Raw genomic sequence first — 22,035 nt, forward strand, 5'->3', positions numbered from 1 at the left:
TTTTGGCAGAGAATACTACATATCTGCTATTTGGAAACATTAATTTTTCCTCTTCTTTTCAACACTGATCAATACAATCAATAAAAATTATAAATATAATAAGTTTTTATTGCTCACTGTCTTTTTTTAATATCTTTATTGGAATATAATTGTGCTCACTGTCTTAATAAATAAAAAATAACTGATGTCTGACGGTAATTTATAAATTAAGATTAAGTTGATTTCCTCAACAAATAACTCGTGATGTATTTAAAATTAGTATTTTAAAAGGACACAATCCCCAGCTTAAACCAATTATTCATTAATTGTGTTTTGTTATTTTTGTTGGGTTTCCTGGTATCTTAATTTTCCATTTAGTGTTTAGGATCTCAGTGCTGATTTTTTTCCTTGTATTTCTTTAGAACCTTCATTTTGGGTAGCCAACATTTATTTCTACACTCAACACCAAACAGGTTCCTTCCAATGAACACTTCTACTACCCTTCCACTGCCCCCCAATTTCCTTCAGATTTTCCATCAAAGGTAATGATCTCTAAATTTATAGCTACTGAAAAAGGTAACTGCCAAACAAGAAAAACACAGTGCTAGATTCATTTTGAAGTGCTTTCAGAGGATGTCAAGATAAAGGAGTCGGATGACATAAGCAAATGAAGAAATATTAACAGATCTACAAGTCATAATTGAATCACAGGAATGAATATATTCATCTGATAAAAAATGGTTTCATCATTATATTGGTTATAATGGTTATATCATTATATTTAATCATTTAATCATTTAATCATTATAAATGACAACTTTGGCACAATTCCATTTTATAACTTTAAAAAACATCCTCAGTGATATGGCTGTTGAAAAGTTTTATTTCTATTGATTTATATGTATTATAATAGCAGCTATGTATTGTGCCCTCACTCCATGCTGAGAATTGTATTAGCATTAAAAGGTTATTTTACTCAATCCTTATACTAACCCTATGTAATAGGTATTATTAATCTCATTTTACCAATTAAAAAAAGCACTTCCAAGAGATTAAGTAAATTGCCTGATTCTACATACTAATAAATGTCAAAACTGGCATTCAGAGCCAAGTCTATAGTACTCCAGAGTCCATAGCTATTGCCTTAATGCAATAATCCAATAAATTAATTTCCAAACATCAAATAGAAAATATACTAAGAATTATGACTTCTTTTCTTGAAAATTGTTCCCACCTCTTGTGATAGATCTACTGTGAGTTGGTTTAGGATTATGGAATCTCAGAGGACCCTAATTCTAACTTTGCATTTGACTCAGGAATCTTCTCTACAATATTGGTGATAGATTTGTTCCTTCTTCTGAATATTTCGAACAGCAGACAACTCCCTTCTTTAAGGCATTTGTGTATCTGTATCAGTTAGGGACCATTGTAATTTTATTTTATCTGTTTTTAAAATTCTCTATTATTGAGCAGATATTTGCCTTTATTAACACCCACCATTGATTCTAATTCTGTAGTAACCAGAGTAAGTCACAAAAATCTCTTTACAGAAAATGTGAGGCTAAAGAGGTTGTAAGCAAAGCTAAAGCTTAGTGTACAGGTAAATTCATGAGAATACTCAACTCTAGAGTGGTCGGGAAAATATTTTATTTTCTTGCCTAAAAAATGTATAATCTAGAATGCTATCTGGGGTGCATTATTAGTTTAATGCAATAGCATTGTAGCAACAGAACCATGTAATAGTATGATAATCCTACAGAAAATGTGAAGAATTGTTCTGAGTCAGATGTAACCAAGGTTATCCAGTGAGGAAATCCTTTTAAATTGGATGCAGAAGTACCAAACTTTGAAAAAGAAATTTCAAAACATTCCATGTGACATTGGAGAATATAAACAGTAAAAGAGGTATTTCTGTCACAGACAGTGTTTGATGGACATGATTTCTTGGAAGGACAAATAAATCAAATATATGGCATTATGTTCAATATAATCAGCATTCTTATACAGAATAGCCAGTAGCTTTTGGACAGTATGTAGAGCTCATGAAACTAAACAATTATGAAGAAGGCAACTGTAATATCCACTTCTTTATAATATTGAAAGTCTTCTTAAAAGGAAGCCAGGTGTGTTTGCAGGAGAGTGACTAGCCTCTCAGGAATACGGCTTGTATTCCCTAGTTGGATGAGACTGAGGAATTAGCAGTTTTTCAGGACCATGCGTGAAAGGTAGCATAGATGTGTAGGGCAGGAAAAAAAACTAAGTACAAATATAAGTTGTATATTGTTCACCTGAACCAGTTGTTCACATCTATTTTAGTATAAGTGCCTCATCTAATATATAATAGTTCCAGTCAAGCACCTGGGCAGACAGACACAGCTGTGGAGTATTTCATCACCTTCCTTTGATCTTCTAATCCTTTCAATATTCTTCCTTCATTTTGCTTATTCAGTATCTAGGTTGCATCTTCCTCTCCTAATTACTTGTTCCTACATTTACTTGTACTCCCATCACCAGAATCACTCTCACCAAAATCATCAGTACTTTCATCAAGCCAGTGTGGACGTCTCAGTGAAGTACAGGTCAGAATCACAGGATACTTGTTCTGCCTTCACTATTTCCTAAGTATGTGATCTTGGAAAAGTGATGTACATATTTGGGCTTCTATTTACTTATTTATTAAATAGTACTGTGTTTCTATATAGTAACTCATTTAATCATCCCAATAATCTGTTGAGGTAGTTTGTACTATTATCCCCATTTTACAGATTAAGTGAAGAACTTGCCCAAGGCACAGCTGAAAACCGGCAGAAATAAGAATCGCTTCCAGGCAATCTAGCTCTGGAGTCCAGCAATCTTGAGCATTATGCTGCATCACCTCTGTAATACTGCCTAGATGCTGTAACTTTGGATCTTCACATGATTCAGCTTTATGTTTAAAGGGAATAACATTTGGTGTGCTCGTATCTTTATCATAGGAAACTGTACAATTCAGATTACCAAAGTCTTTAACCTTGTGAGAAGAGTCAACAGAAAATAAGAGATAAATACCCAATCTGTTCTTTTATGATGAATGTTTTGTTTGCAATGAGTAAATTCAGATTTTCCTTTTGTTTCATTCTGTTTTTCATTCAACAGTTGGAGTTGTTCTTGGACCTTCCTCACAGCTCCTTATGAACTTGTTTCCCTACTAAGCACTCCTGCAGCAGTGAACTGGGGAATTCACTGTCTTTCAGGAGACTGTCTCACAGTGAAACCCTCCTGTTTTATGTCATGGGGTAATGGAATAGGTAGTATTTTAGACTCTCATCCTAACAGAATTTTATCATCTACAGCAGCGGTCCCCAACCTTCTTGGCACCAGGGACTGGTTTCATAGAAGACAGTTTTTCCACAGACAGGGCATGGGTGGGGGGGATGGTTCAGGCGGTAATGTGAGCAATGGGGAATGATGGGGAGTGTCAGATGAAGCTTCAATGGCTTGCCTGCCGCTCACCTCCTGCTGTGAGGCCCACTTCCTAGCAGGCCACAGACTGGTACTGGTCTGCAGCCTGGGGGTTGGGGACCCCTGATCTATAGTAATGCTTTTTTTAAAAAAAAAAAATAATTAATTTATTTATTTTTGGCTGTGTTGCGTCTTCGTTGCTCTGCGCGGGCTTTTCTCTAGTTGCAGTGAGCGGGGGCTACTCTTCGTTGCGGCGCGCGGGCTTCTCATTGTGGTGACTTCTCTTCTTGCAGAGCACGGGCTCTAGGCATGCGGACTTCAGTAGTTGTGGCACGCGGCCTCAGTAGTCATGGCTTGCCTGCCCTAGAGTGCAGGCTCAGTAGTTGTGGCGCACGGGCTTAGTTGCTCTGCGACATGTGGAATCTTCCCGGACCAGGGATCAAACCCGTGTCCCCTGCATTGTCAGGAAGATTCTTAACCACTACGCCACCAGGGAAGTCCCTATAGTAATTCTTAAAAGATGTGAACTACAACTGGTTTCTCTGTCCCATTGGATTTATCTCTATTATTGTGTTAACTCTAACCATATTCCTGATTAATCTGATTCCATTTGGTTTCTACAATGAATCTTTTGAATTCTGGATACCTGGCATATCCTCAAGAGATGCTTTTAGAAAAACCTGCTAACTTTTGATATCCACAGAGAGGTGGCATTCAGCTGTTACATAATACTTGTAGAAGATGCTGTTAATGGGTCTCCAAATATGGCCTTTTCTTGAAGAAACCAGTCTTTTTGTTTTTACAGTTGGTGGTGCCAGCATTGTGAGGAAGAACATGAGTGAAATGCTTAGGTGCTATTCAAAGAGGTAGCTGAAAATAACCCTGGCTTGTCTTAGAATCTCCTGGAAGGTATTCCCAGCCCCTCCCTTTGTTTGCTTTTTTTGTTTGGAGTGTTCTTTCCAGTCATATTGTAGAAAACTACCAAGAGCTTATTTTGTGATTATGGCTGGTTTGGACAAAACAGTGCTATCCAGGCTGTAGAGGGGATGGTCACACATCTAAAACAAACACATTATCCAGCACTTATTGTGGTCTCACTTAGAATGCCTTCAGGAATGTGAAGCTTTCTGCATTTTCCCAGTTGAGTCCTCAGACCTATTATTAGCATATTATGATTTACAGCAGAGTGGGTTTTTTAATAACAACACTGAGAAAGCAAAACCCATTTGTTCATCCCAAGAGGTTTGAGAGCACATTTTAAGCACAGGGTGGTCAGAATAAAACCTAGTACAAGTACACAGTCTATGATTACTCCTAATCAGAGAAAACATCCAATTAGAGCCAAAAGGCTGAGAAGTAAATTGTTTACCACAGTAAATCATTCTCATAAATATCATTATTTAAAACATTTGAACTCTATTTAAGGACATAAACAGTAGTGTGGGCTTTACAAGGAACACTAAACAGCTGGCTGTCTTTAAATCTTAGTGGCAACCACATTGGAGGCTGCCAGGGGCTTCTACTGTTCCATTTCAGCTAAAGGCAGGAAGCTGCATTATATCCTCCATCTCATTTTCAGCTCTATTGCACCAGTTATGCTGCATTGAGGCTTATAGGGGCTTACATTGAGTTTTAGATAGATGGAAGAAGCCAGTCTATATTCTTTGTGATAAAAATAGTCATTAATTACTGAGACTTGTAAACCGCTTAGCATCCTTCTTAATGTGGCTCCTCAGGTGCTTCTCATTCTATAGCTAATCAGCAAAAGAGGAGAAAAGTCCTCAGAAGAAGATGATCTTTTCTGGCTCAAACAGAAAGCCAAGGTTAAAAATAAATATAAAATACACTGAAAACCTAAGCCAATACTGCACTCACTGGCAAAATACTGACTTGTTTTCTTTTCAATCAAAGTTGATCAGAGAAGAATTTCTTATAACACTGTTCCAAGGGGTAACTAATTATCAATATAATATATTTTCCCTGTCTGATAGAAAACAATGTGTTCTGAGGAGTTGGATGCATGAAAACACATTTACAAATAGCTCAAATGGAATTAGATAATTATCTAATTAAAGGAAAGTAAAATGTCATAGGAATTAATGAAGAAATTCAGTAGAGAGGGAACCCAGCTAGTAAAGGGCCTGCTGAAAGCAACAATGGATAGTTTCACCTTTAAATGGACAGCTTAAATATGCTGGCAGAATTTCAGGTTAGTCAGTTTCAGAATTGACTGCCACATCCAGTATTTTCATTTTTAACAAAAGCCTTATGTTTAATTGGCAAAAAGGCCCATTATGCTACTTCATTAAGGCAATCAGAATTATGGGTAATGTCAATGTGAGGAACTATAACAACCTTCATTTGGTAGACAAAATACAGATGAATGGCTTTTGTATGTAAAAGTATCCCACAGGGTAGAAATACAGAAAGCATGCCTACTACATGGAGTGTAAGCACGTGTTGAAGGCTTCTTTTTTTAACATACATATTTTATAAGTAAAAACCATGCTTCAAGGAATGCCGTACAACCACATTTCATGCATTTTGATATGACTAATATTCGTGAATGGGAGTACAGTTTTTCAAAGCAATGGGCAAAGAAAATTGGAGTGATGGTATATCAGCTAGGTTGATTTTTATAAAAGCCTTGTAGAGAGCTTCAGAAATGAATAGTGTGTGCAGGGGAAAAAAAAAAAAACTTTGAAAGAAACTACAAGTGGGTTTCACTACATTACAAGCTTGAGATTGCTTATTAAATACATAACTTGTTTTTCTGCTGTACCAGTCATTTTACATAAGTGTGTGATCTGGCTTTCATTTATAATGTGTAACTGCGGCATGCTTCAACGGTGCTACGGGGAATACTTGTTATGGATTGAATATTTGGTTAAAATCTTTGGAAAAATTCCAAAAGCATTAACATAACCATGGCAGCTTTGGGTAAGCACTTTTTTTCAGTTCACTTCTCTCCTTGGCAAATGGGGAGAAAACTACCTCCCTCTAGACACAGGGCAGACAATATATCCCCATTGCTCTTTTTCTCACTCCAAGTTTTTTTGAATTTGTGGTATCTGTATTTGAAAGTAATTTAAATCTCTACTGCTACTTGGGAAGAAGTGGCTTTAGAATCTGTAAAATCTTGAGCTATATAATGCTCACTCTATGTATGTATAGTAATTTTATTCATAAATAATTACTGTATTTAAAAGCAACAATGAAGTGCTAACTTCTTAGTGCAGTTTCTAGTACAGTTTCCAATTGCACAGCAATTCTGAGAGGCAGGGAGGGGTAGAGAGGAAGTGTTATAAAAGCAGATGAACAAGAAGAAATTTATCCAAAACATAGAGAAGTGGGTCCTTCATATGCTGGACCAAGTACAGATTCTGGCACAGATTTTATGATGGACAACTGGAAAAAGTAAACATAACATATGTATGTATGTGCATGTATATATATGCACAACTGGTATTTTTCTTTCCATTTTAAGGTTTCACTGGAGAAAATTACGTATATATGTTTGTGTGTATATATATGGCATTTAGATATAGTTGTTGATTTATTATATGAGAGGAAAGGCACCCCCAAGGGGAGCCAAAAATGGGACTTAAGGCTGAAAGAATGGAGAATATTTAAACAAGTTCCAGGAGTGTTTATTTTCTAACTGCTTTGCTATATCTTGTACAATTGGAAAGGCTTTGTATGAACAATCTGTTAGCAGAGGGAATACAATCTTATTTTTCATAAAAAGGAAAGCACATGGAGGCTGATAGATGATACAAAACATTCTTTCCTTTTCACACTGTCACCTTTCAGTCTACACGGGGCGTGCCTAGGTTAAATGGGCATTTGGAAACCATCTCTTTCCCTGACATCTCTTCTTTCTCTCCACTGTTCCTCATCCTCAATGCCTTAGTTTCTTCTACATTTTTTCCAATTGTCTATGCCCTCTTCACCAGGATATTAGGATGTAGGTTCCATCTTGACAAGGAGCTTTAACATCAATGTCATGTAGGAAATCCTGGATAGGTTTGCATGTAGCTGATAGCAATTATGTCCTTATGTCTTTGGAGGAGTAGGCCTAAGTGTTTCAAAATGATCACAGGGCAGCATCAAAAGACCTCCTCACTGTCAAGGTTGAGGAAGTGAAGAAATAAGAACAGAAAACTCTGTTACCTCTAGTGGTCTTCTTTGAGTTTTTAGAACAGATAGCACTGTCTGTGTTTCCTCAGTGAGTGGATTTGTGTTTTTGGAGTTGGGAGTAAGATATCTCTAAGTACCATGTACCAGCGAGCAGTTAGCCACCTGGGGGAAATCTTTCTTGGGCATACTTGGCAGATCATATGTCAGTTATGCATAGAACTAAAACACAAAGCTGAAGTAAGTAAAAGAGGAGCATTATTGGCTCACATAATTGAATAGATCTGAGCACAGTGTGATCTTCGGCTAAAAAATTTCACCATGGACTAAGTGTTCTCTCTATTTTTCAACTTCTTTCTCTTGTTTTTGGCTTCCTTCTTCAGCTTCAAATGTCAGAAGATGGCTGTCAACACTTCCAGAGTAAAACCATTTTATTATCTAAGAGTAATGAGAAAAGGCATATGTCTGCATTCTATTTCATCTAAAGGTTAGGAAATAAGTAGTTCAACAGGACAGGTTTGAATTGACAAGAGATGGGAGTGATGATATAGTTGTTTTCTGAAAGCATGCTTATGCCCCTTAGACATAAGATTCAATATTTTTTTCCAGAATGGAACATATGGAACACTTTCAGAATGGAACAGGAAAAGTGGCTCATCTTCAGTCAGAAACAATTGCCAACACTAGTCTGCATCTGAGAACCAGGGGAAACCCTGCAAATATGAGAGCAGACCAAGTGAGTCTCATCAAGTCCTTGGGAGGATCATGGACTTTGGTACTGGATTTGAGTCTGAATCTATACTTTAGGCTGTCACCAGAAAATCAAAGGCACATGTGTGAGAGTTAATTGGCTTTGGGTTGATATTTGCTTTAGGGTTTTGCTTAAATATCTTGAGTTTATTCATAAGCATTTCAAATAAAGTACTCTGTTAATGGAAAAGTTAAATGTTCTTTTGAAGTACATGATTTCAGTTCTTCTGAAATGTTCTCTGTCCAAAAACAATATCATGGACTGTTGATTAAAGATGATCTACTACCATGCCTGGCATGTTGAATCTGATTGTTCAAAGGGAGTCTGAGAATAATTTTTAAAAAATTTTGCAATATCAGATTATGATCAAAATGTGTACCTGACCTTGAGTGATAATGTTTATAACCTTCATCGGTTGTTAAGGTCAGCAATTCCTTTACTGAACCCGAGTGTGGAAGAACTCAATCAGTTTTTGAGCACTTGTGTCAGACATTAGTTCATATTTCCACAGAGAATTCAAGGAATTCATATCTTCACAGAGAATATTGGCCTTATTCATCCATTACCAAGTGCCTAACATCTGTCAGACACTCCACTTAGTTCTGGTGAAACAATGATGAAAACCATTGATTTTGTCCCTGCTCTCATGTAGCTTAGATCTCATTGCTGGGAGAGGGGGAAAAGTGATAATCATATAATCCTACAGTGCAAGTGTGTCTGAGATAAGTGGTGTCAAGAAAGGTTTATGATTCTGAAGAGTCTATACTAGAGGGATTTGATCTAGTTAGTGAGGATGAGAAGTGTTTCTGGGGACATGAAACACTGTCTGAAGGATGCTAATCTGAAGGATTCTTAAGATTTAATTAGAAAAGGCAAAATGCGTAGAGGTAAGTACAGAGACCCTGTAATGGGAGGAAACATAGCTCCTTCCTGGAGCTGAAAGATCAGTGTGACCAGCTTACACATTTTATGTGAAGTAAGGGGCTGAGTGAGGAATGTCAGAATACTTGGCTTGAAGGATATATTAAGGATTTTGGACATTGTCCTAAGAGTTCTGGGAAGCTACTGAAGTGTTTAAAGCAGAGTGTGAAATGTTCAAATTATTATTCCATTAAGGTTGTTCTGCTGGCTGTATGTGGAGAATAGATTGTAAAGGGACACAAATAATTATAAGCACACCTTTCATGCAGCTTTTGCAGTAGCTCAGGAGAGAAATGATAATCATCCAGAGCAGTGATGGTAGAGATGGAGTTATACATACAGACCTGAGAAGTAGTTAGAAATTATAATCATTAAGACTTGGTAAGGTACTGGATAAAGGTAGTGAAGGGGAGGGAGGTATAAAGGATAATTCCTAGGTATTTGCTATTGTACCCTTGTTGATCAATTTCATCAGGAAAGGATGCCAAGGAAAAAGATCAGTTTTGGTATCATAGCCATATGCACAAATTGCTAAAGACGTTAAAAGAAGTGGCCAAGATGTAACATAAGTGTTGAACAGCTCACATTGAGATTTCTTATACATACACACCCATGTATGTTCATGGAGAGCTAGGATGGTGGCATAATACCCAGTAGAATTATCAGCATTGGGGCCAGTCAGGTATTATCCTGTGGATAAATTTTTGGCTATTTAACTGCAAACAACAGAAATCAATTCTGGTTAAATTAAGCAAAAGGGAATTGATTGAGGAAATAATGGAGGTTAAAAAATTCATGGGACACTGGGTATGAGCACTGGAAGTGAGTAAGGTCAAGTAGTCCCAGAGGCTAGGAAGCAAGAACAACAAGAGCCTAGGAAGAGTAATAATCTGGGTGAGTTATGGTTTTTAGAATGGGATAGATTCCAGTTACATCTGGTATCTTTGTCCCTCTGCTCTAGAGGAAGCATCTGATTGACCTAGCTCATATAGCATGTCATCTATTGAATCTGGCAACAGCAGAACATACTGGAGAAGCTAATTCCGCAAAAGGATATATAGATTGTATTAGAAAGGGGAATTGAAATCTGAAAAGCCAAAAACAAGTCTCTGGCTACACCCTGCAAAGCACTTAAGAGTCTTTACTGAAGCAAATCAGAAATGAAGTAACCCTTTCAAACATTGTTTGCTCACACATGTGAAAACAGGAGCATCCTCTTTTTTTTTTTTTTTTTTTTTTTTTTTGCGGTATGCGGGCCTCTCACTGTTGTGGCCTCTCCCGTTGCAGAGCACAGGCTCCGGATGCGCAGGCCTAGCGGCCATGGCTCACGGGCTTAGTTGCTCTGCGGCATGTGGGATCTTCCCGGACCAGGGCACGAACCCGTGTCTCCTGCATCGGCAGGCGGATTCTCAACCACTGCGCCACCAGGGAAGCCCCAGGAGCATCCTCTTAATTGGCAGTGACTACAGCAGTGAATAATCAATTGAGTTTGCCCCTCTCTGCATCCTCCTTCCCTTTTTCACTGCACATATTCTAGGGTTGATAAGGTAGCTAGATCTATTCATCTTGGATTTTGCAATTACTGAATATGTTACATTATAGGGGGGTATTAGTTTGGGAGGAGGGGAAGAAACTTTCTTTAATACACCAATACAAGCTAGTTAAAAATACAAATAAACTTTATATAAAGTATTTTACACAGTTTGTCATAAGTCAAATTGAATTCTAAAAGGATTGCATCATGATTTAGAGAGATAAAAATACGACTTTTTATACTGCAGTTTTCTCTCCACAAAATAAGCATCTTTCTATATATTTCAGCCCTAACTGTTCTAAAGTTACGTACTTTAAAGAGGAGGAATTTGTATCACAGTTAATTTACATATATTTCGCAATACTTCCCTACCTTCCACAAAGACTGAATTCAAAGATATTCATCAGAACTTATACAGTTGCATATGAAATAATTACTTCCCATCACTTCCCTGTCAGTACAATTCTCCTCACTTCTCTCAGGAAAATACGTCTCTTTCTGAACACAATTTTGGTTCCCGACCGTGTTAAGTAATTTATCTCCAGTTGTTGTCCAAACTCCTGCATCAAATTACCTGAGTTGTCAGTCACGTTTCCACATATTGATTCAGCAGTCTCAGCCTTATGTCCTGCCCAACTCCAGCAGAGAGCTGATTGCTTTACTCTAAAATCCTTTGAAAAGTTAAATTGTTAACAATACAAATTCACTGGATATTGGGATAACTCTTTGCCTTAACTTCTATCTCTTCGCCTTGAGCCCTGGGCATTTAGAACTCATCTGTGGACAGCAGGGCAAGGAATTGGAGAGGAAAGTGGTAATGCAGTTACTGCCAGGAGACAAAGGAGTAGTTAGATGTCTGCTTACTCTGGCCGTGGGTGCAGTTGATATTCAGACACTCACCTGCCTCCCAAAGCAAACAGCTACTGATAGAGAGGGTCAACTAAATATAACCTGCATTCCAGGGTCCCTGCTTATTCCTGGCCAGATAACCAGAGAGAGACAAAAATAAATGGTCCTGGAAGGAAAGGGAGCCATTTACTTTAATCCACATCTTTGCCTTGATTCCACTCTTGCTCCAAAGAGAAACATTTTATTATAATACCAATTAGGAACATTGTTCTGTGGATTATTTCCATAATAACTAATGGAAATCATATCTGATTGCACCATACCATACCTTTATAGGAAGGCACTAAAGCCTTAAATAGCCTTGAGTGCTTTTTACTTAATGTTCAATTTGTAGCTAATATACTTTAGGAGTTAAGTGCTCGTGTTTAACCTGTTAAGAGATTGTAGGTTAACTTGGGTGTTTAACAATGAGCTGTTCTGAAGTGAGCAGGTGTTTAAGAGAGTGGATCATAATTTAAAGTACTTGACTGAAAAATAGGAATACTTTTTAATGACATTTGCCTGTTAAATCTTTGGTAAAAGCTCTATATGGAAAAAAAAAAAATGGACCCAGTAAGGCAGAATAATGCATTTGCATTGCTGTTCTTCACATGATCATGATGCTGAATCTTGAAGTTAAAAGGGAGCCTAGAGTCCTTTTAATTGCATCTTTTCATCCATTCTTTTAAAAAATGTTTTTCCCAATTTTATCTTCAGCAACTTTCCAACTTCTCTGCCCTCTTTGTAACAAAAATTCTAAAAGGCATTGTTTACAGATGTAACCTTATTTTGTATTCTCTTATTCTCTCTTATACCCATTTGAATCAGTATGTTGACCCTGTCACACCGTAAAAACCCTCCATCAAGGCCACCAATGATCTCCACACTCCAAAATCCAGTTACTAATTGTATTCTCATCTTAATTTATCTCTCAGAAGGATTTTACACAGTTGATTCTTCCCTCCTTCATAAGGAGTTTTGTTCACAGGGCCCATGGCATGCATTCTCCATTGCTTTTCCTTTCCCTCATTGGTGGCTCATCCTCAGTTCCTCTTTATCTCCCCGACATTTTAATGCTGAAAGTCCATAGACGTCTTCTTTTTTCTTTCTACATTAATTCCCTTCCTGATACTGTCCAATTTCATGACTTCCTTTGTTGACCCTAAATAAGATGTTTAGACTGAATGGCTCTGAGATAATAATTATTACTCTTCTAGCTATACTATATTAAGCATATACTCTATCTCAGTCAATTCATATCCATTATATATGTCACAAAGGTGAACTTTATGGTACTTAGTTTAGGTACACCAGAGAATCCAAATGTTTGCCAATTTTCAGACTAAGAATGAGCACAGAATAGTAAGACTGAACCAAAGACAGAAGCACCCCATAAAGGACAATTGAAATGGAAGTTTATGATACAGTATTTTGTTTCGGCGCTTGGAAAAATGTTTGAGGAAGTCATCAAGAGGGCGTGACTGCATGTTGACCTGTGGGATGGACCCAAGCAATAGGAGGCTCCTTACCCCCTCCTCTGTCCTTGGAATGTACCTTCTGCCTACCATTCCCACGCTAACTGCTGTTTCAAGACTACAGACTTGAGAAAGTAATGTGTTTTCCACTGGTACTTCCATGGGCCTGGAGGATGTTATAGCACACATAGAAGTCCTTACTAAATTCACCCAGCCTGCCTCAAATGATAGCTGGCAAAGCCTGTCCTTAATGAACACTGAAACGTCTCTCATGAGAAAAGCTGTCCCCGAAAACAGAATGGCCTGGGACATTCTATGCCATTATCCAAACAACGTATGTTCATACCAGATTAATCTGGATACAAGTGAACGCTCTGAGTGTTCCACCCCCTACAAAACTCCTCACCTTGCCCCACCCCAGCCTGGGGCAGAGAAGGCATAGAAGAGTTAGTAAATCAGTGGTTTTGGATCATGGGCCTTTCGGTTGAAAAATTTGTTACTTATATCAGAAATCATAATCTGCGTTTTCTCTCGCATGTGCTTAGATTGTTGCTTGGGCATCTGCTTCCACTGCAGCCAGATAGCTGCCAAACGAGCTACCTCCAGGCTAGTGAAACCCCTTGCTGACCTCTTGGAGCACATTAAGGAAGAAGGAGGTGGGTGAGATCATAAGAGCGTTGGAGTGTTGGAAGAGGTCTTTGGGAGGACCTGACTGTGGTTGACCCACCAGCTGGACCTGGCCCATCAGACACTCCTCACCCTCTTCCATCCTTGAAATGTATATTCTGCCTGTCACTTCCATCACCAGCAAAGTCCACTGGGGTCCCTGGGAAAAATAAGATGGACTCTAGGTGATAAGGTCTAACCTCTTCTTCTGTGCTTAGTCTAGTTTCACTTGCCTGTAGGAGGCTGTGTACAGAAACCGTGCACCTAACATGTTGGATCAGAGTTTCCAGGGCAGAACCGCTGTACCTGATACCTGGACTTGGTGGGCCATGCGCAGAAGCACTGCGCACAACACCACCAATCGAGACGGCGGCGGAGGGCGAGCCGTGTGCAGAGACACCGCTCCAGGCGCTTCATTCTGAGGTGCCGTGAGCAATACGACTGTGCAGGACTCGCGAGAACTGAGCCTCATCCCGCAGATAAAGCAGCCCCGCCCTTGGAGCCCGGAGCCTGGCAAAGAGCATATGCTCGCGCCTCTCCATTCTTTGATCAAAAAACAAAGCTTTCCTTTGCTTCTGAACCGAACTCAGTCTCATTCTGTTGGTTCCAGTGACACCGGTTAGGTGGACCCTTGGTGGAGCTCCACTCGGGAAGGTCGGTAACATTTCTACAGCGGGAGCTATTTTCATGGATGAGGCCTCGAGAGAACAATGTGTGCTGAGACCATCTGGACAGTACATGTTAGTGAACCCAGTTAAGGCCTCTACATAAACTAAGATCCTGGCAGGTGTGGAGATCTACTCATCTTGCTGCCACCCAAGACAAGTCCTGTAAGTAAGTTCCTGTGCTTGTTAAAACTGCCGCTAACCAACCTGGAGTGGCTGCCTGTCTCTAAAGTCTCTCCATGCCTTCCTTGTCTGGGGTGAGGGCAGTTTCAAATTTCACCTGGAAAACTTCCGAGATTGAGAACCTACAAGGAATTGGATAGTTTTACAGATGACAAAAATTATCTTAGAAGTGCAAAAATTCACCTCAAATACTTCCTATCAAATAGTCATTAACAATTATCTATAGGCAACAACCTGCCCGCAAACAAATACCTTCTAATTGTATGTTAATACTGGTACTACAATTTCTCTTTGAACAGTTTGAGTTACAATTTGGTGTCTCTGGAAGCAGTCTTTAAGATGGAGTTTGGGGGCTTCCCTGGTGGCGCAGTGGTTGAGAATCCGCCTGCCGATGCAGGGGACACGGGTTCGTGCCCCGGTCCGGGAAGATCCCACATGCCGCGGAGCGGCTGGGCCCGTGAGCCATGGCCGCTGAGCCTGCGCGTCCGGAGCCTGTGCTCCTCAATGGGAGAGGCCACAACAGTGAGAGGCCCGCCTAGCACAAAAAAAAAAAAAAAAAAAAAAGATGGAGTTTGGGATTCAAGATGTATATGAGATAGAGAAATCTGTGAAAGGAAAGGGAAAGAGGGAAGCTTGGGCAAAGGAGATAGTAAAACAAACTAGACACACTGAGAACAAAGCAACAAGGGGCTCTGGAGCAAGTTCACTTGTCAGAGTCATATGCATCAGGCTGAACTGTCTAAATTTTATACCCCTCCTCACTTAGCGACCAGTGTGGATGATAACTGGAGGGTGTCTGCTGAGCGTACTCCCCACAGCAGGTCATGTCTTTATGGAGGATCTGGGCCACATCACATCTATCCCAGTGTACCTCTTGCACCATAGGATCTACTTCATATATACTCAGCAGCTCCATCTCACATGTCAGCATCCTAGGATTTCCTATTCAGAGCCCTGTCCATGGTGTAAATGACTTGACTCAGTTGGACATTTCACCTTGTTTGTTATTGGACACTTAACCACTTGGTCTGTTAGGTCCTGGACTTGTCTTTGGCTTTTTCTATCATGCCATACGGATGATAAGAGCATCTTTGTAGGCAGCCACGCAGACCTCTGGCTTTCATACTTGGTTTTTGGTTCCTTGTTACCTCTGCTGCTTGTTATCTTTCCAAATGGAGCATGAATGGCTGTTAGCCATAGCCAGCCCATCCTGTTATCTTTACAGCTACAAGTTTCTCTGTAAGTTGCAATGACTGATCTTTACCTGTGCTAATTTATTCCCCCTTCCCTGGGATACCCTTCTGATTCACCACTGGTAAAGTATTGACTGCCACCTTGTTGGAGGAGTGTTCTTGACCTAACCACTAGTGATGGCGTCCTCATTGCCTACAGGTTGCTGAGTCATCTAGCCCCAAAGCTCCATCTTTTGGCCTACTTTCATAGACCGTAATTCTGGGTTCTTCAGGAGCTGAGATAGAGCTTGGGGTGCAAAGTGTTTATTAAGGATCAACTTTTGTGAAAGGAAAAGGAGGAGGCAAAACTTGACCTTGAAAGAGTTGAATTGCAGTGTGGGCCCCATAAAGCCCTAGATGAATTGGCAGGGAGCTCTAGAGTGAGTAATGCTCATCAGAGTGTCATATCAGGCCAAAATTCCTGGGACTTCATACCCTCACCTTGCTCAGCAATAAATATGGGCTCAAAATGGTGTTACTTCTGAAACTGGGGCACACCCTGAAGGAGCTAAGAGCTGAAGGCTACTTGCTCAATATGCCATAGCTTAACAGCAAGTTCATTCTTGAAGAGGTGCCTCTGGACAGCACATATCTGTGTCTACAACAGAACTCTTATGTTTATACATTTGTATAAATATAAGTAGATCTTTTCATTTTTAGTATTTGTCATTTCAACTTTTGAAAATTCAACTTATCTTTACCATTGTAATCAACTGCCTTCTTTTCCAAACCTTCTTTAGTCTCTTAAATTAAGCTAATCTTTCTTATTTATGCTTTCAGAGCATTATCATCTTCCTATACCATATTGTAATAATATTATGGTCTAACAGGGATAATACTTGTGAGGAATTTCTGTATGTATTTTGCTTACTGGAAATAATTATTTCCTTTTCTTAAAATCTGTCCATAATTAGGGCTAAAGTATGTGGCTTTATGCCCCCTGGAAGAAACATAAGAAAAATATAACATGTGGTATGTATCTGGTGACAGAAAATAGTATAAGAGAGATCTTCTGTTCCTCTAAAGAAGTATAGGTTTTATAGTATAGATAGGAGAGAGGTAAGAGAGTATTTTGTTGAGGGGAAAAAAAAGGGAAGGAGTGCTTTTTTGTTCTGTTTCCTATTTGGAATTTAAAATGAGAATTCAACATGGGGTAGCTACATCAGAGTAGAAATGGATGTATGTTCTATTTGAGCAAGCAGAGAGAGACAGAGACAGAGAGAGCTGGAGCTAGTGACAGTTTGGGTGTGTGTGCAGAAGGGGTAAATAGAAGCATCCCTCCATGAATTTGGAAGGATGAAGGTGACTGATACTGCTGGTTTATGAGCTTGGGGGAGGATGCGGAGGAAAGCTTGATCTGGTGGGAAAAGTACACACATGGCCAAGGCTATAAGAAGAGCATAGGGAGAGCCTAAATGGCAACAAGGATCAAGGTGTTGATGAGAAAGCAAAGGGGAACTGAGCTCGGTGAACCCACAGCACAGAGCAGCCAGGATTCAGAAGGCAAGATGCAGATTGGAGAGAGTGTCCAAATCTTGGGAGTCTTGCAAGCTCCACCCCTCGATATACGCATTGGTTTCTTAAGGAACAGAAGTGGAAGTAGGAGAAACAGCATGATAGGGGTTAAACTTTGCATTAGCTAAATAATTAATAAGTTAAAATGAGACTGTCAAGCAAACTTGAAGAACCCAGTCTCATCACTGTTATGCACCAAGGTGGAGATTTTTGAAGCAAGATAAGATTGACGTGAAAAATACATGTCCTCCATTTTCTTGGCATACATGAACAGTAAAGTATAAACAGCAATGATTAGTTTATCCACAGCATTCATCAGGGGATTGTGAGCTCCTCTAGATCAGACACGACTTCTCTGCATCTTTTTAATCCTTGGACTGGCATTTATAGTCCTCAATTAACGTTTGTACCTTTAAAGGGTGGGGGCTTTGCTTTATTTTTCTGTATTTCTTATAGTGCCACGAGCTGAGTTTGGAAAATAGAGAGTCATTTAGAAAATACTCTTTATAGTTAACCATATAATTTCGTAGTCAGCTTAGTTTCCTCTTCTGTGAGTATATGAATCTACTGTTTATGAAAGAAGTCCACTGAAAGCATTTTGACCATAAGATTAAATTTATCTGTTCTCTTGCATTTCTAAGTATTATTGAGTGTTTGTATTGCTATGTTCCATTTCACCTAAAATTTTCTTTTGTTTTTATTAAAATTAGATGGCTTTGGTGGTACAAATGAATTTTTCCTTGCTTATATAGTTAAAAAAATCTCTAATACTTTTGAGCAAGAAAATGGGCCTAATAAGAAGTATTTATTGCTAATTCAATTAATACTTACTTCCTTACCAGATTTTTAAATATGAATGACACCATTTACTGGAACAGAAAATTTCACAAGGTTTTTACATTAATTCTTCCTCTAATTCTTGCCAATTTGCTGCAACAATGTAATTGCATTGCCTACATTATGGTTAACAGGAAAGATTAGGTGTGTAGCATTTTATTGTCTTTGACAGCTTGATGAATTGTGACTTGAAGTGAGCAAGTGCCTTTGTTCTAATTGTCTCTTTTTCATTAAAGCTGAGAACTATACTTGGGCATTGGGGGAATACTCTTCTTACTGCTTTTAAGTTAGAGCTGTTCACACTGATGAATGTTCTCCACCTAAATATTGTGCAGGCAGCTCTTTGTTTATATTTCATCCTTTTTATCATTTCAAGGCTAAAACTGATGAAGATCAATCAATACAACCGACTGAAAAAAAATTGTCAGGGAAAGTGATTTTAAGAAATGGAATGTACTTTCCCGCTTCCCAAAGTAGAATAAGATAAAAGAATTCTTGGTATTGTGCCATTTTTTCCATGGATACATATAATTGTTTTGTTTGTCTGTGTAGGGTGAATCTGTGGTTCATGAATACCGGTTAGCTTCATTAATATGATCCCTTAGAGTACACATTTGCATGTCTCTTTTCCAGAGCTTTAAGTTAATTCTAACTAGTTGTTCCATAGTGTCATTTATCCGCTCATTCATTCACAGTTAATTTATTTCATTTATTTGGCACACTCTTATTGAGGGTCAACCGTAAGCCAGGCTCTATACCGTAGGCAGTGTGGACAAAAGTTGAGTGTAATATATCCAGTCCCTAAAGAGATTATGTTCTACTCTTAAGAGGGATCAGAAAAGAGACTTTGACTCTAACAGTGAAAATTCCATCCCTGTGCTGCAAATATCATATTAGTTCATGATTAATGTCTTCTGTAGGATGGAAGTGCAGTGTCAGTTGGGAAATAGCTGAAAGGAATGTGTTGGAAATTTTCACTATAGTGCACAATTCCAGCGGGTGCCTTTCACATGGCAGCAGTACACAAGGTCCCACTGGGGTGAAAAGGGGAAGAAGAAATATGTTTGGGTCATGTTACCCCTTTTGTTAGGTGAAGGAGTTTGGTAGTGACTTTAATCTGAAGTTGGGAAGAACCACTTAAGTTTTAAGGAAATGAATGAGGGATTATTTCTGAGTTTTAAAAAGCTAAATGGCAGCATTGAGAGTAGATTGAAAGCAGGGAGAATAGCTATTTCAACATTCCTTTTGAGATTAAATATTTTTAATATATTTGTAGTGAAAAATGGCAAACCAGTGAACTGACTTAATTTCAGGTATACTAGTGAATGTGGTAGAGGAAAAGGAGGTGTTCGGCATCTCTCTCACTTTCTGCTTGACTTCTTGTACCTGTTTGCTACTTTTGTTTTCCCCAGTAACTCTGGAATCTCCATGCAAATGCCCTGCTGACTTGTGCTTGTCTCCTGGGTAGCCTAGGAAAAAAAGCATCCGTCTCTAAGACTTGGTAGCTTTGCAAAATATGTGTGAGACTCAGTAAATTGAGAACATCAAACAGGATGAATTAGATGAACAAATTAAAGTATGTTTGAAAGGGTTTTGCAGGTAAAGAACACTCATATCAGAGAGCATGCAGCTGTTGGGTGAGTGGATTACTACATCCCTAGAGAGAGAAACTACTTTGATGGCAGAGTCTCTGAAAAATGTGCTATGAACAAGGTGTTCTGTGGATGGCAGAAGAACGTAGTGTCTTGAGCCAGGAGAGGTCACATTGACATTTGGCTCCCTTGCCTGACTCACGTTCCATTTTCTACTCAAAGTGGATAAGTTTTGGATCCCCACTTCTAAATTACTTTTTTTTTTTTTAACTGACTTTATTTCTTAGGTGTAGTGTTCCTGGCTCCATGTACAGTATTTCTCTGAATTATGTTTACATGAATAGATGTTTACTTGAATAGATCAGAGTTGGAGCTTAAAGTCAAGTCTTCCTTCAATTTTGGCTCCCAGGTTGGTGACTATAACGTCCAGGCAGGATACCTGGTAACCAAGAAGACCATAACATTTCCCTCAGCATGATTAAACTTTAGACAAATTTCTTCCAGTCTCTAAGCCCCTGATCTCCCCTTTCTTGGAACACTTACTTTAGAAAACGAATAATTATAAATTATTTTCATACCCCTTTGAAGTGTAAATCTTCTAAAAGCTTCTTGCCAGTTTTACAGCCCAGCATGGTCTTTCTCAAGGACCTGGGAGCCACCCCTTTGAAATGTAATCACAAAGGCAGAGAGTGTCTCTGTCTCCCAGTCTCTGTGGGAGAGTAAGAGCTTAATTGAGGGGGATACCTTGCTCTAAGTTGTAAAACTACCTCCTCTTATGAAGCTAAGGGAGAGTTTACTTTTCCTTTGAGAAAATCCAATTAGCAAACACAGATGACATACATCCCCCCATCAATGCCTTCAAGTTTCCTCTAAGAAGCTTGGTTTTACATTTGGAGTGGTGGGTCAATGATTCTTTTTGCATAATAACAAGTAACCAGGAAGGGACAAACATCACTCCATTCTGGGCTGTTCTTGGAAGGAGCAGTGTTCCTTGGGCAATACACCCTCCTAGAGGAAAGAAAGTGGGAGGGCTGGCGACTGAATAGGCTATAGACCCAGATTGGTGACTTGCCGTAGATGTTCCAAGTTCTAAAGACAATAAGTTCTTTGTAGTGTCTGTTCAAGTCTATGCAGTGGTTGGAAAGATGACAGCAAAATTAATGATCCGAAATCTCAGAATGATGGATTTCCTGGGAAAGAAATAAAACACAGTAAAGAGCGTGTTAATAACCATTGGGAAGAAGGAAGGGCTGGGAATGGGGTGGGGTAGGCTGGGTAGTAGGAAGAGTCCCATTCCCTGTAAGTGGACTAAAAACCAGAAGAGTGACACAGTTACAGAGAGAAGTTGCGCTTGGGGCCAGTGACTGTCTTTGAGGATGAGGGGGCCTAGAAGAGATTTAAGAATATTATAAAAATTAGCAGTACTTGGGGGGTAGAAAGGTAGGCACTTCTAGAGAGTAAAAATACTTGGAATAACCTAAGATAAGGGCTTCTCAGCAGTGCATCCATGTCGATTGATTTATATCAATACCTGGAATTTATTTGGCTATTTGTGCCATGAAAAATGTAAACAACCTATTGGTTTGATTTGAAACCTGGATTCTTGAATTTAAGAGAATTATGAAGAAATCTTATTTTATTATATCTAGTTGTTAATTATTTTGTTGGGGGGAGGGCCCTGGTAAAGGCAGGGTTTCTGGACTGTGCTTGTTTTTTGTGTTATCCTACCTTTAATTAATATGGAGTGCATGGGTACCTGAACCTATGGATCAGATTTACACATTGTGACTCTTGTTGGTGGCTTCTCTAGTATTTGAATGGCTCAGAACTGCTTAAAGTTTATTAAGGTTGTGTTGTGGAAATAATGTCACCTCTCAAGAGAAGGATGAACCACTGATAAAAAACAGCCCTCCTTTTTTGGGATTGGGTTGTTTGTTTTTTGATGTTGAGCTGCATGAGCTGCTTGTAAATTTTGAAGATTAATCCTTTGTCAGTTGCTTCATTTGCAAATATTTTCTCCCATTCTGAGGGTTGTCTTTTGGTCTTGTTTATGGTTTCCTTTGCAGTGCAAAAGCTTTTAAGTTTCATTAGGTCCCATTTGTTTATTTTTGTTTTTATTTCCATTTCTCTAGGAGGTGGGTCAAAAAGGATCTTGCTGTGATTTATGTCATAGAGTGTTCTGCCTATGTTTTCCTCTAAGAGTTTGATAGTTTCTGGCC

The sequence above is a fragment of the Kogia breviceps genome, chromosome 5 (assembly GCF_026419965.1).
Source record: "Kogia breviceps isolate mKogBre1 chromosome 5, mKogBre1 haplotype 1, whole genome shotgun sequence".
NCBI classification, from domain to species: Eukaryota; Metazoa; Chordata; class Mammalia; order Artiodactyla; family Physeteridae; genus Kogia; species Kogia breviceps.